A 16,194-nucleotide genomic window follows, 5' to 3' on the forward strand; every position below is an offset into this window, starting at 1 on the left:
TGTTAAGTGGGTGACAAGTTTAAGAACTTAGTAGCCTAGTTATGAAGATTATATAGCCTGTAGATATTACTGGCACAGAAAATGAATCATTTTTCACAAAAAGGTGATAAGTAAACTTTCACAAAGCCCTCAAACCACATTGATTACACCTAGACAATAAAGTTTCCTCACCCCTAGATGATACCACGGTGTTTCTGCTAAGAACAAAAGAGAAAATTGACTGTATCTTTTTCAAGGCAATTGGCAATAGGGCTATAGTTACCCTTCATTTCTTTTCATTTTCAAAATAGCCAGAACCAAAGGAACAGCCTGACTAGTTAACCTGCCTGCGCAATTACAGGGCAATGGTGATCACATGTCTTTGGGGCTGGCTCTACCTCCCCAGCTCCATTCAGCAAAGGTACCTTCTTGTAAGGGAAATGACACTTAGACAACTGCAGTCATTATAAGACAAATGCAGTTATCAGGAATTGGAAACACTTTGCTCTCAGCTTCCCGGCTCAGCATGTTCCCAGGCTTATGATTATCTCACGCACAGCTGCAAACCTTGGAGGATGCTGCTCTTTATTTAATGCTCAGCTAGGGTTTCTTCTCTGGGATACCAATGACTGGATGTTGGGTAAATTTCTCCTTTACTGTCAGCTCAGTCTGTCCAAATGAAAGAAGAAAAAAAATGGAAATGTCATCACATGAATTGACATCATTTTGTAAACTATCCGCCCCCCACACACACATGCATACCACATCTAAGGACAATAAGAACCAACATTATTAAAAATCTACTAAAATGTCCAACACTACTTTATAAGTTACCTCATTTAATCCCCATGCAAGTTGTTAGAAATTGTGTTATTATAGCAACTTTTCAAGTAAAGAAACTGATAATTTGACAGATTAAAAAACTTGGGTAACTTACTCTGCTAGTAAATAGCAGAATTTGGGGACTGAAAAGCCATGTTTATTCCACATGTTTTTAACTTTTTATTTTATATTGGAGTATAGATGATTAACAATGTTATGATAGTTTCAGGTGTACAGCAAAGTGATTCAGTTATACATATACATGTATCTATTCTTTTTCAAATTCTTTTCCCATTTAGGTTGTTACATAATACTGAGCAGAGTTCTCTGTGCTATACAGTAGATCCTTGTTGCACATTTTTATGGTGCCTCTACTCAAGATATATTTATTTCCTTCACTGGAAAAAAAGAAAACTTCTCTCTTTTTATGAAAAGATTAATCAACAGTCATTAATTGAATGACCTCTATGTGCCAGGCTCTATTCTAGGTACTGAAGATATAGATCCTGCCATCATGGAACTTACATTCTAGTGGAGAGAGAAGAAATATACAAAAATGATGAGTAAATGTTGCTCCACCATGTATTAGGTAAATGACAGGGAAAAGAAAAACAATCACAGTAGAAGGACTGAGAATACGAAATGTTGATGGAGGTGAGGGTGTGTGGGGTTGCGTGTTCAATTGGAGTGACAAGAAAGATTTTCATTAAGAAGGTGATATCTGATGAAAGGACTAACAGAGGTGAGAGAATCAGCCAGGCAGATAACTTGAAGAGCATCACTACAGCAGAGGGAACAGTGAATGTAAAGATGCTGGGAAAGAAGTGTCTCTGGAGTGTGTAAGGAACAGCCAGTGAGAACTGGGTGACAGGCATATGGAAAAGAGAAACAAAAAGTAGAACATAACAGCAGGGAGGTGATGAGATAATGGGTGATGGGAAGGTATAGATGTATGCAGTTTTAAAGGCCACTGGAAATGCCTTGCCTTTAATTTCAAGCGAGGCATAAAGCCATTTGAGGGTCCTGAGAATAGGAATGACCGATTTAACTTACATTGCAATAATATCATTCTAGTTGCTGTGTTAAGAGTCGAATGCAGATGAGTAACGGAGGTAGCAGGAAGAACGATTAGGGGCTAACAGTAATACTGATCTGCGTAAGAGATGATACTGGCTTCGATGATTAGGCCTACAGTGGTGACATAAGGATAGTGAGGAGTGGTGAGATTCTAGGTCTTTGAAGGTAGAACCTACAGATTTCCTGAAGAATTGAACGAGGAGAAAGAATAAAGAGAAGAATTAAAGAGGGGCTCATGGTTTTTGACCTGAGAAACTGTAAGTTTATAGTTACCATTCATTGAAATGGAGAAAATGTTTGGATGAGCAACTGTGGGGGAAAATATCAGGAGTTTGGACAATGAATAAGTGCTTAAAATTAGAATTGTGCGTTTGGATTGCCTATTAAATACCCAAGTGGAGATATTAAGTGGTTCAATAAATGAGTCCAGAGTTTAGAGTAGAGGTCTGAAATGGAAATATAAATTTAAAATGATCAACATAGGTATGATACTTAGGATTTTTGAGAATGTATGAATTTCTTTTTTTTTTGTAATATGTTTATTTTCAGGGAGCAAATCATCATCCATTTGCCTTATTGGAAAAAATTTCCCTGTTACACAGGGAAAGTGGAGTATTTAAAAAGGAAATGAATATGACAACCAAATGGACTTGGTTGAAATAGGCAAATTTGTTTCTTATTTACTTGTTTTTTTTTAATTGAAGTATAGTTGATTTACAACGTTGTGCTAAGTTTTGCTGTACAGCAAAGTGATTCAATTATACATATACATACAAGAGGAGGTATGAGATTTCTATGTATACAAGTGTAAATAGAAAAAACAAGAGTTCGAAGAAGTAACCCTGATGTATTCCAATATTTAGGGAATGGAGACTAGGGAAAGAATGACCAAAATATTATGAGAATTACCAGCCAAAAGGTGGGTGGAAAACCAGGTTCTGAATTTTCCTAAAAGCAAAACAAGAAGAAAATCTTTCAAGAATGAGGGAATGATTAGCTCTGCCAAACACCAGTGATGGTCAAGTAGTAAGACACCTGGAAATTTACTATTTTATTTAGCAATGTGAAGATCACTGGTAGCCAGGATCTTTGTAGAGACAAAAAAATTTTTGATGGGATTGGATTTAGGAAAAATGCAAGGAAAGAAATTGAGGCTGTAAGATCAGACAACTCTTCTGAGGAATTTTGCTCTAAAGGGAAAGAGATAAAAGGGGTGGTAACTGACATGGGGCCATTATAAGGATGATAAAGATGGTTAATAGGAGACATCACCTGAAAACATTTTTACTTTCTTAACACAGTAAAGAAATAATAGGATCAAGGTGGATAGCCATCATCAATTCACTCAATTAATAAATACTTACTGTATGCCTTCTTGTGTTATGCACTGCTTTATTCAGGTTTACTTGATTTTTACCTAATGTTATTTTTCTGTTCCAGGAGCCTCATGTATCCTTAGGCTTCTCTTGGTTGTTACAGTATCTCAGAATTTCCTTGTTTTTGATAACTTCATAGGATTCAGGAATACTGGTCAGATGTCTTATAGAATGTCCCTCAATTGTGAGTTTTCTGATGCTTTTCTCATGATTAGACTGGGGTTATATTTTTGGAAGGACCCACAGATAAAGTACCAATATTATTACATAATATCAAGAGAACATTCTATTGATATGACTTATTACTGTTGATGTTAAGCTTGATCACATGACTGAGGTAGTGTTTGACAACATTCTCCAGTATGTTACTCTCTTGCCCTCTTTCATACTGTAATCTTTGTAAGGAAGTCATTATGTGCAGCACACACTTAGGGAGTGGGGAGTAGTGTACCACCTCTTCAAATCAGAATATCTACATAAATCATTTGGAATTCTTCTGCAAGAGATTAGTCCCCACCCCATTTATTTATTTCTTTGCTAATCTATTTATTCATTTATTTACTTCAATATAGATTCAGGAATATTTACTTTATACTTGGAGTTATAATTCAATACAAAACCATTTATTTTGTTGCTCAAGTTGTTCCAGCTTTTAGCCACTGGGAGCTCTTTCAGTTGGCTCCTGTGTCTCCTTGACATACCCCTCATGTGGTGTTTGTTGGTTTATGAGCACTTTCATACTTTCTGGCACTGCAAAATACTCCAAGCACATCTTATAAATTTCCTGCTCCAATCCTAGAGTCAGCCATTTCTCCAAGGAGCCCTGGTTTCTTGTATTGGAAAATAGTATAAGAAACGAAGATAAGGGCGCTAGATATGTTCATTCCTACTGTTCTCTTCTAGACCCTCTCAGCTGACAGAACAGGGAAATATATGTGTGTATAATAGCGCATGTGTATATATATATGTACATTTTTAATTTTAAAGTTTCACTTGTTCATTGCAGGTATATAGTAAAGCTACTGAGTCTTGTATATAACCTTGTTTCCTGTGACATTCCTATACTCACTTATTAGTTCCAGGAATTTTTTGTGTGTAGATTCTTTAGATTTTCTGCATAGGCAATAGAGACATTTTTATGTTTAATTTCTTTCTCATTTATACACCTTTTATTTCCTTATCTTGTCATACTGCACTAAGACTTTCAATATGATGTTGAATAGGGATGAGGAGAGGAAACATCCTTGCCTTGTTTCACCTGACTAGAAATTTATCAATTTTATTGAGCTTTTCAAAGAACAAGCTTTTGGTTTTGTTGATTTTCTCTAATGTTTTCCTGCTTTTGGTTTCATCAATTTCTGCTATAATTTTTATTATTTATTTTCTCCTGTTTGCTTCAAATATAAATTGATTTTTTTCCTCTGGTTTCCTAGATGTGTAAACTGAGATTATTAATTTTAGATATTTCCTTGTTCTAAAATCTCCTTTGTCTGAAATGTATACACCTCCATAGTTTATCTTTCTCCATTCCTTTATTTTTAAACATATATAGATATTTCTATTTCTACTCATGCATAAATATCACCTGTATATATATATTTAATATCATTATCTATACATATCACACTATTTGTTATATACACTTTAAAGCTTTAATTTATCCTTCAAAGTTCTATGACATAATGGCAACATGTACATAAATGGTGTTAAAAGGCAGAATCTTTTCTTTTTCTATACATACCTAGTATTTAAATAAATTTGATTTATTTCTAAGCATTGTGATTTCCTTAAAAATAAAAACTTCTAGGAGAGATTATATTGCAATATAAAAAAGGCTTAAATGAGAAAATTTTACACAAGAAATATTTATTTTCCTAAACATGATTTTCACAAATCAAAAATACGACATACCGTAATAACAACCTCTGAATTGAATATCTTCAACTTAAGTTTGTTATGATACATCATATCTTTGATATGGGAAGCTGACTTCCGCTTCTGGTTGAGATGGAACAAAAGCGATTGGATTTACCCAGCCCCTGAAAAACAACCAAAAGTAACCAGAAAACAAAAGAACAGAAAAAATATGAAGTAACAACAATTTACAAATATTGCACATTAGGCATCACAGAACAGAGATCTTTGAGAGAAGGGATACAAATGAGATGGGCCCAATGATAGCTCCAACTTACTGCCTGAAAAGTGATTCCAGAACACTATGCAGAGAGAGGGAGCCCGATCAGAGCACAGAGGTCTGCCAGAGTGGAGGGAATAGAGCTTGGAGGCCAATGTGACAAGAGTTCACAGAGTGAAGCATCAAAAAGAAGAGAGCTGTAGAAACAGAGCACTCCAGAGATCAAAAGACTCCTCATGCACACCTTAAATCTTCAGCTGAGTACTTATCAATGCATGCATGTACAAGACCAGAAATAGAAACACCCAAGAAGATCAGAGCTAGAATATCCCTAGAGCTCACAGAGGGCCATAAATAGTCCATGTTTCTACTAGCCACAGTGAAAAACATACTACTAATTCATCACTACCAGGGTATTGGCACAAAGTGAGGCAAAATTATTCCTAGACTAAAGGTTTCTTTGGTTTCGTTTAACAAAGCATAAGTTCAAAACTTTAAAGGATAAAATTGTTTCCATATAACTTAATTATATGCCATAAAAAGGCTCAAGTATATTTCAATAATTTTTTTACAGTCCAGTACTCAACTGGTAAAATTCACAATGTACTGCATATAGTAAAAAATAGCTAGGCATGCAAGAAAGCAGGAAAATACAATTAATAATGACTATAGACTAATAGACTACATCCAAATTAAAAATGTGCTAAAAATGATACCATCAGGAAATTGGCAATGCAACACAAGAATGAAAGAAAATATTTGCATATCACATATCTAATAAGGAACTAGTTTCAGAATATATAGAATACTTCCAATCCAATAATAAAAAAGACAAATATCACAATTATAAAATGGGCATAAAATTTGTCAATTCTGTTCATCTATTTTCTTTCATTCTTGTGTTGTATTGCCAATTTCTTGATGGTATCATTTTTAGCACATTTTTAATTTGGATATAGTCTATTAGTCTATAGTCATTATAATTTATCTATTTTTTGTCACATGTACTTTGGATGCCATATCTAGAAAACCATTACCTAATGCAAAATTATGGAGATCTACTCCTATGTTTTTTTCTAAGACTTAGCTTTAGAATTTGGCTCTTAAATTTATGCCTATTACCCATTTTTAGTTAATTTCTGTATATGGGGTAAAGGAAAGAGGGGTCCACTTCATCTTTTTCCATATGGATATCTAGTTGTCCCAAGACCATTTGTGGAAAAGACATTTCTTTCTCCATTCAATTTTCTTGTCATCTTGTAAAAAATAAATTTACCATAAAAGTAAAGGTTTACTTATGTACACTCAATTCTATTCCATTGATCTATATGTCTATCTTTATATCAGTATCTTAATCACTGTAGTTTTGGAGTAAGTTGTAAAATCAGAAAATGTGAGTCCTCTAACTTTGTTCTTCTTTTTAAAATATGTTAATAAGGCATTTCTATATGAATCTAGGATCAGCTGAACAATTTATGCAAAAAAAAAAAAAAAAAGTTAACTGTATGTTGATAGGGATTCTATTGAATCAATAGATGAAATTGGGGAGTATTGTCTTTTAACAATATTAAGTCTTCCAATCCAGGAACACAGGATGTCTTTCCATGTATTTATATCTTCAAATTCTTTCAACAATGTTTTGTTGTTTTCAGTGTACAAGTCTTGCACTTCTTTCGTTAAATTTATGCCTAAAATTTTATGATCTTTGAAGATTTTGTGAATGCAATTGTTTCCTAAATTTTGCTTTGGAATGTTCATTGCTAGTATAGAGAAATATAAGTGATATTTGTATACTGAGTATGTGTACTGAAACCTTGCTGGACTCTTTTATTAGCTCTAATAGTTTTTCTTGGTTTCTTTATGATTATGATTTCCTATATATAAGATCATATCATGTTCAAAATAGAGATATTTACATTTTTCTTTTCACTTGTGATGTCTTTTCATTTATTTTTCTTACCTAATTTCCCTGGATAGAATTTTCAACACAGTGTTCAGTAAAACGGTGAGAGGATATCCTAGTCTTGCTCTTGGTCTTATAGTGAAGTCATACCATTGAGAATGTTGTTAGTTGTAAGATTTTCAAAGATATTCTGTACCATATTCAGGAAGTTTCTTTTTATTCCTAGTTTGTTAAGTGTTTTCATCACAAAAAAATGTTGTATTTTGTTCCTTGTGCTTTTGGTGTCATATGTAAGAAATCATTGTTAAATCCATTGTTATGAATTTTTCTCCCATGTTTGCTTAATTTCTCTCATTTATAATTTTGTTTATTTCAGTCCTTTATTTTTTTCTTGTTTAGTCTGGTTAAAAGTTTGTCAATTCTGTTCATCTGTTCAAAAAACATGTCTTAGTTTCATTGATTTTTTTTTCCTATTGCTTTTCTTGTCTCTATTTCATTTATTTGTACTTTTTTTTTGTTATGTCCTTTCTTCTGCTAACTTTGTGCTTCTATTTTTCTTCTTTTTCTAGTTCTTGAGGTGTAAAGTTAGGTTGTTTGAAATTTTTCATTTTTCTTAATGTAGGTGTTTATCACCATAAAATTCCTTCTTAGAAATGATTTTGCTGCATCCCATAAGTTTTAGTATGTTGTGTTTCCATTTTCATTTTTCTCAAAATGATTTTTGCTTTAATTTATTCTTTGACCCATTGGTTGTTCCAAAGTGTATTGTTTACCTGTCATGTATTAGTGATTATTCTTCATTTTCATCCTGTTATTTATTTTCAGTTTCATATCATTACAGTAAGAAAAGATACTTGATATGATATAAATCTTTTTAAATTTGTTAAGATTAGCTTGTGGCCCTACATATGATCAATCCTGGAGAATGTTCTTTTTGTTTGCACTTGAGAAGAATGTATATTCTGGTGCTGTTGGAATAAATGTCTACATATGTTTGGTTTATAGTGTTATTCAGACTCTATGTTTTCTTATTAATTTTCTGTCTGGATGACTTATCTAATATTGAAAGTGCAGTATTTGTCTCCTACTATTGTTACATTATTATACACCTAATAACAGAACTTCAAAATACATGGATCAAAAAATGACAAGACTGTAAGAAGAAATAGAAAAATTCACAATTATATAACAAAGCTTCAAGATACGTGAAGTAAAAATTAATATAAATAAAAAGAGAAATTAAAAAATCTACAAGTCCAATCAGAAATTTCAATATCCTTCTTATAATAATTGATAAAACAAGTAGAATATCACTAAAGATACAGAATACTTGAGCAACATTTTCAACCAAATTGACTTACTTGATATTTAATAGAATCATCCCCTCAATAAATGTAGAAAGATCTTATTTTTCAGGTGCACTTTGAGCATTTACCAAATAAATTATATTCTGAGCCTTAAAATAGATGTTAAAAAACCTAAAAGATTTAGAATCATACAAAATATATCAGTGATCTAAAAAAAAAATACCCCCTTTGGCCTAAGCTAAGTAAAGCTGAGTTTCTGTCACTTTCAACCAAAAGATTCTGGAATATTAAAATCCCAAAGAAAGTGTCTCTATGAGAGCTGAGATTAAAATACAGGCTTATCATTTCCCTGTAGCTTTCACTACACTGTGATTAGCAGTCTTTTGATTGTGCTAATTTAGTTTTCTTACGTTTGATCTTTATATCTAACCTTACTTTTCTTTTTATTTTTCCCATTTCCCTGAATCTTTACTGCCTTTTAACAACATTCTATCCTAAATTCAATATGGAGAGAATTGGAAGAATGACTTTCTCAGTGTTATGGGGCTGAAAGTCCCATATGTCATTTTTAACTAATGTCATACGTTTTCCCATCTCACATCCTGAGAAAAGAAAGCAGGTATTGGGTAGTTTAGTTGTTCCAAATTTACAGAACAGTGGACTTCATACTTTAAAGAACTGAATTAAAGATATGGATTCTCCACAGAATCCACAACAAACACACACATATGCAACATACATTTTACAAAATTTTGTAGATTCCAGGTTAAGAATTTCTCTTATAAGCAGAAAGACCACATTCTAATATAAAATGATTTTATCATCCATCATTATATATTTACATTTTACTTATTTTGAGAAAATATAATACAAAAGCTACTAGAAGTAAAGAAATACTTTTATATTAATTTTTATCTTATTGTTCACATAGCACCTACATAAATTTTAAAAATAGTGTAAGTCCACAACATTTTATGTATTTGTCTATAGATCCTACAAGATACATAGACTCTCTGCTATAACTCAATGTCTCTACCAGAGTTCACTGTACAATAGTGAACCACTGAATCACTGGTATACCTCTTTTCAATTCTCCTGGTGTTTTTAAAATATTGAGTCACAAACTACAGTAGGCCTGTGAACTATCATGCTTATCATTATAAAGCAAAACCAAATATCTTCCATGGGCACTATGTAAAAGAAAAGCCAGAAAGGATCAGCTGAATAGTGTGGAATAAGTTCACATGCAAGTAATGATCACCACCAGGTACACTGTGTTCCAGTACAAAAGAGAAAACAATTACAATAGCAATATTTTCCCATTTCCATACATTTTCATTAATTTGCTAACTTGACTCTCATAACAGCCTTATAAAGAATAGAGGGTTGGGCTTCCCTGGTGGTGCAGTGATTGAGAATCTGCCTGCTGATGAGGGGGACACGGGTTCGAGCCCTGGTCTGGGAAGATCCCACATGCCGCAGAGCAACTGGGCCCGTGAGCCACAACTACTGAGCCTGCGCGTCTGGAGCCGGTGCTCCGCAACAAGAGAGGCCGCGATGGTGAGAGGCCCGCGCACTGCAATGAAGAGTGGCCCCCACTTGCCGCAACTAAAGCCCTCGCACAGAAACGAAGACTCAACACAGCCAAAAATAAAAATAATTAATTAAAAAAAAAAAATGTAACGTGATCAATTTCATTAAAAAAAAAAAAGAATAGAGGGTTAATATTATTATTATTGTTTTATTAAAAGAGTAACAATGTTCCAAGAGATCCAACTAGTTTCCACCCTAGTTTTGCAGTTATGGTTTACTCATATAAGCCCTAGTCATAAATAGTAAAATTTGAAATGAAAAGCATTTATAAAATCTTAATTGTATTTTTGGTACATAGGTGACATAAAGAATGGTTTAAAAAGAGCCAGACAGAATTTAGAACATAGTGATCCTTAGATTATTCCTGGAACAATAAATATAACAGAATGCTCTTGATAGAAAAGCATATACACAGAATTTTTTATCAGATAAACTGTCTCCTCAAAGTTATCCATCTTTTTCCTATCACTTGCAGCAAGGGCATCTTGGCACATCAGAGAAATCATAAAATAAACCCACAAATATAAAATTTAATGAGAAATCAAATAACATAAACCAATCTCATAAAATAGAATGAGGAAATGAAATAAAAAACAGCCAAGAAAGAAGTCTTTTAGTACTCTTGATGGTTTGCCAGTTCACAGCCTGCTATAAAAAAATCACCATTATTAATGGATCCAGGATTGAAATATTTGCAGAATGTAAGGAGAGATTGTCATGGTTATTAATTTTTCTGAGTTGATTATATAATTTATGACAAGGGGTATGTGGAAATACTAGCACCATCACGTAAGAATTGACCAGATTTCCAATTTTGTATAATATATTTCCTTGGAAAAATAAAAGGCAATGTAGAAATGACACAAATTCTGAATAAAAGGATATTTCAGATGATATACCACAAAGACCTCTAGTATAGCAGTCAGATAATTTGGGTTTGTATCTCAATTTTTCAACTGATTATCTCTAGTGTGATCTCAGTAAGGTTCTTTCACCTTTCTGGTTTTATCTTCCCTCATCTAAATGAAGAGGCTCATACTAACAAATCAACCATGCCAATAGTAAAAGATTAGTAGGCAAAATATGAAAAGCAACTTAAAGAAGTACTTCAAAAAATATAATTCAGTACAAGTTTTAATCGTACATGAGAGTGCTTCAAATGATATTGATAGTGATTAATATTTATTCAATGAATATTTATAGAGAAATTACCATGCTACCTGTGTTAGGTACTAGATAATAACATCAGATATTCTGGCAAGGAAAAGATATGAAAATATATGTATGCAATTTATAGCACACTCATAGAGAAATAAATATTGTTATATCACTTTAAAATGTGCCTCTGACCAAAATGAACATTAGAAATTTTTAAACTTTTTTCCTGATTATAAAAGTAATAATTATCCATTTTTAAAAACCTGAAGATATACAAAAATATTCTAAAATAAAAAAATTATCTGAAACACTGAGAGATAGCCCCTATTAACATATTTCCAAAAAGTTATTAATGTGATTTACACATATCCATTTGAAAGTCAAATAATACTAAAAGTCTTACAATGAATAGCAGTCTTAGACATTCTTATCACTGTAGTTCCGATCTCTTGAGACAGTCACTTTTAATACTTTATATTATTTTAAAATATTTTATATTTTATTATATTTTCATGATATTTATTTCCACATATCTAGATAATAAGGTTTGTAGCATTTATTGATTTATCACTAAATATACATTGATTTCATCTTATTTTATTAACAGGATTTATGTCTTTTATACTTGCCCTCCCTCCTCTTTCTTCTCATTCGTATACTGTTGTTTTGGTTTTCTATTGCTGCCATAAAAAATTATCACAAACTTAGCAGCTTAAAAAGCATAAATTTATCATCTCATTGTTCTGTAGGTCAAAAGTCTGGTGGGTCAGCTAGTTTCTCTGCTCTGGTCCCACAAAGTCAAAATGAAGATGTTGGCCAGCCTGGGTTCTCACCTGGAAGCTTTAGGGGAGAACCCATTTACAGGCTCTTTCAGGTGGTTTACAAAATTCAGCTCCATGTGACTGTAATCTGAGGTCTTCATTTCTTTCTTGGAAGACAGCTGGAGCTGGGGAGGTTCTTAACATTTGGATGCTTCTCCCCAGTCTTTGTAAATGGCCCCCTACATCTCAGAACCAGAAAAACAAAAATGTGAACATCAAGAGGTAGGAGTCCTCGTGGGTTACTATAGAATCTATCTGCCATAGTCTACCATCCAGCCTGCAGTGATTCACAACCCTCCCACATGCAAAATACATTTACCCCCTCCCAAAGCTCCTACAGTCTAACACCCACTTCAGCATTTGCTCAAAGTGCATAATCTCACTGGTTATGTATCTGGTCCACGTACAGACGAGGCTTCTGGGTATAACCTATTAAGTACAGCACTGCGGATACAATTCCTCTCCACCTATGCACCTTTGAAACTAAGGGAAAAGTTGTCTTGCTCAAACACACCCAACATACAACAGTGGGACAGGCATAGTATAATAGCTGTAGTCTTTTTGGTTCAAAAATGGAGAAAAGTAAAAGTAAAAAAGAATCACTGGTACATTTCTGGCATTTCCCACATCCAGCCATGCAAAGTCCAGCCGTAGTTCCTTGATTAGTTTTCAAAGCCTGGGAATAATGCACCCTGCCTTTCAGTTCTACCGTTTGGGCTCTTGGTGTGTCCTTTGAGTCATACTTCCTTTATAATGAAAGATAGCATGTGTTCATGGAGGAATCTTATCAGCCTGATTGTTTCCAGTAGAATTTTGGGACTTCAACAGTCTCTTTTTATTTTGTACACTTTCTGCCCTCTTCAGTCCAAGCTGGTAGTTTTTGCTGAAGTAAATTTCTCAGAAACTGTGTAGGTCTCCCATAGATTTCACTGGAGTTCACCTCACTAGACAAATGCCACACTTACAGACTTTTTTTAGGTAACATCTTTTCTAATGAGGAAAAATGTCCTTAGGCTTCCTAGAGGTCCTATACTTTGAGAGGATTTGTGAGACATACCCTTAATCTTGTGAGAACCCTTTATGTGACTGAATACTCTGACCTTTTTATCTTTCTGAGGTTTTAACAACATGTTATGCAGTTAACATCTTAGCCTTTTCTCTAGAGTATTCTTTCCTGATAGTGAATCCTTTAATGTTAGGATCTTTTCCCATATGGAAAGACTGAGAATTTTCAAAACTGTTAACTCCTATTTTCTTTTTGTTTAATAGTCTTCCCTCAATATCTCTCTCCTTTTTTCAATTTACTATGAGCATTAAGAAGGAATCAAATTTCACCTTCAACAAATTTCTTGGAAATCTCCTTAGTTTTATAACCAAATTCATCACTTAAAAGTTCTGATTTTCACATAACTTCAGGAGATAATTTTGCTAAATTTTCTGCTGCTACATAACAATGATCCCCCATTCCTTGAGTTTCCAATAACCTGTTTCTTACTTCCTTCTGAGCCCTCAGCTGCAAGTCTAAATTTCTATTAAAACTCTGTTCAAAGCAATTTAGGCTTTCTATCATGTTCCTCAAAATTCTTCCAGCCTCAGTCTATTGCTTGGCTCCAAAGTCACTCCTGTTTAGATCTTTGTTATCACAGCATCTCACTTCTGGTACCAAAATCTGTTATCAGTTTTCTATTGCTGCATACCAAATTATCACAAACCTAGGAACTTAGAGCAACACATATTTATTACCTCATAATTTCCTTGGTTTAGGGTTCCAGGCATAGACATAGATCACCTGCTTGAGCTCTCACAAGGCTGCAGTCAACATATCTGTCAAATTTGCCTTTAGCTTTAGGGCACTGATTGGCCAGAATTTTTAAACTATAACAATTTATGGAGCATTGTGTACTCTATATTTGAAATACATGAATCCATATGGACTCACTCTTGTTATGATATTATGCTACATTATTTTTATGAAACCTCTTCATCTGAATTACTTGGTGTTAAAACAAAGTGTTTTTTAGAATTGAGCTTAGATAGCTTGTATTTCATATCATGTTTTGGTAAAGTTTATCTTTTCATGAGTCATAGTTCATTTTGAATGTTTGTGGTCTCTGTCTCATTTCTTAAATGGATGGGCATGATATTCCCTAGGATAACAAGGTAGGATGGAGCAGGATAGAAACCAGGATGACAGTACTGGTTAAAGAGTCTAAAGCTATATGTTTGGCTTTACTATATAAATTCAATTTATTTCTAATTTTTTGTTGTTGTTGTGGGAATTGCAAAAATAAATATATACTCTAAATCATTATCTACGTACCATGCGTCAGGGACTCTACTGATTTTCTCCAGTGAAGTTACCACATCCAGAATCACAGATATAATTGATACCAATAACTGGATGTGTGCTTTTTTAAAAAATTTTCTACCATTGTTTTCCATAACTTTGACTTTTTAAATGGCCAAACAGGCTAGTCAATGTGGATGTGGTAAGAATCACCACATTTCTCAAGTTAATGGCAATAGTCTTAGCAATTTTTCCAAGGGATATAGTATTACTGTTAGTTTAACATCCTGGGAGGACATTCATATAGAACATTTTCATACCTTTATCACCGTAATTATAATTTTATAATTTTTCCATCCTCACTACAAGGTTTAATGACAAGTACGAAGATCCTACAGTAACTAAGTACATTTATTCCCCACTGTACTTTCTGGGACTGGGTAAATAACCACAGGATACATCCATGGTCCCACTAAAGCCCTTTTAAATTGACTTAGGTCAACTCTTCAAATGTCACTTGACTACACTAACTCATGGCTTATGGCATTTGGGGACTTTGAGGATAAGTACATGATCTAAGTCAATAAAAGTAACTCCAGGAATGTCTGGAGGTTTTCTTTTTCCAGTGTACAGTTAACTTGGTATTGCATATCCTTTTGGAAAAGTCAAGGTGAATATTAAAGACCTAATCATATGACTATTGTAGGGCTTTTCCATAAAGGGACTCAGTCTCCTTCTGTAAGTAGTGCTAGATCTGTGAACTGGCTTAAGCCTGGACACAAGAAGAGAGTACCTTAATCCCCACAATATTAGCTATATTAGGATTTCTGACCAGAAGATCTAGAATTTCCATCTATATCTGTCAACCTGAACCATACCCATTGCCCATTTAGTTTATTTTAAGGATCGTGGATTAAAATAAAATAAATTGTCACAAGTCTCTATGTATCGAAATAGTCTATTATTTTTTCTGGCCACTTGCGGGACTAATTACTTAATAATTAGGATTTTGTTAAGTAATTTCAACAATAGTCTGGAATTGTTGTAGCTTATTTCATTAATTGCTTCTACTTCAACTGTGGTATTCAAGCAATGCCATCAAGCTCTGTCATTCTGAGATTCCATTTTTTCCTGTTAAAATCATGGAATTCAGCTCCATTAGCACCTTTTATCACCATCTTTCCCATTTTATTTCTTACCTACAGAGGAGAACCACCAGAGATTGGTACTCCCTAGTCAATATATACATGTATTTTAGCCAAAATATTTTTTAATTCTAATGAAGATATGACCTCTCTTACTGACAGTGTGGTTCAGGAGTAGCTGCGCAGGTTCCTTATAACTGTTTCATTCCAACATACTCATTTCCAGTAGCTTTCAGATATCTTTCTCTACAGTATGACAAGAAACTTCTGGCACAAAGGCCTCATTAACTAAAGGCCACCATTGCAACTAGGCTTCAATTATCCAACCAAATTAACTATTAATGTTAGGCCCAAGTGCTGAAGCTGCCAATTAAATACAAATCATAAGTGAATGCACCCCTGTCAAGGATGGGCCTAGGGGTAATATTGAGGTAGTGGGTTGGGTCTTGAGGATAAATGCTTGCTTCCGCATGTTGTACATCTATTAAAATGTTTTTAAATATATAAGACTATTCCTTCATGGGGGAAGACGTTGTCTGCAATGACAAAAGACATTCAAGAAAACACTGAGTTTTGAAGTTCTTAGTTTCAT

The 16,194-nt window shown here is 33.6% G+C and overlaps 1 long non-coding RNA gene across 2 annotated transcripts in view; it reads right to left on the reverse strand.

Annotated features, from left to right (window-relative positions):
* Window positions 1-16,194, reverse strand: part of LOC132370498 (uncharacterized) — a 132,431-nt gene that overhangs the window by 52,800 nt on the left and 63,437 nt on the right. The window contains exons 2-3 of one of the 2 annotated variants that reach the window (XR_009504591.1): window positions 5,166-5,293; window positions 547-648 (exon numbers count right to left, since the gene is read on the reverse strand). This is a non-coding gene — a long non-coding RNA (uncharacterized LOC132370498). Of the gene's footprint in view, window positions 1-536; window positions 649-5,165; window positions 5,294-16,194 lie in introns of both variants that reach the window. The other variant, XR_009504592.1, reaches the window with a different exon arrangement.

This window comes from Balaenoptera ricei, chromosome 8, assembly GCF_028023285.1.
Source record: "Balaenoptera ricei isolate mBalRic1 chromosome 8, mBalRic1.hap2, whole genome shotgun sequence".
Classification (NCBI taxonomy): domain Eukaryota; kingdom Metazoa; phylum Chordata; class Mammalia; order Artiodactyla; family Balaenopteridae; genus Balaenoptera; species Balaenoptera ricei.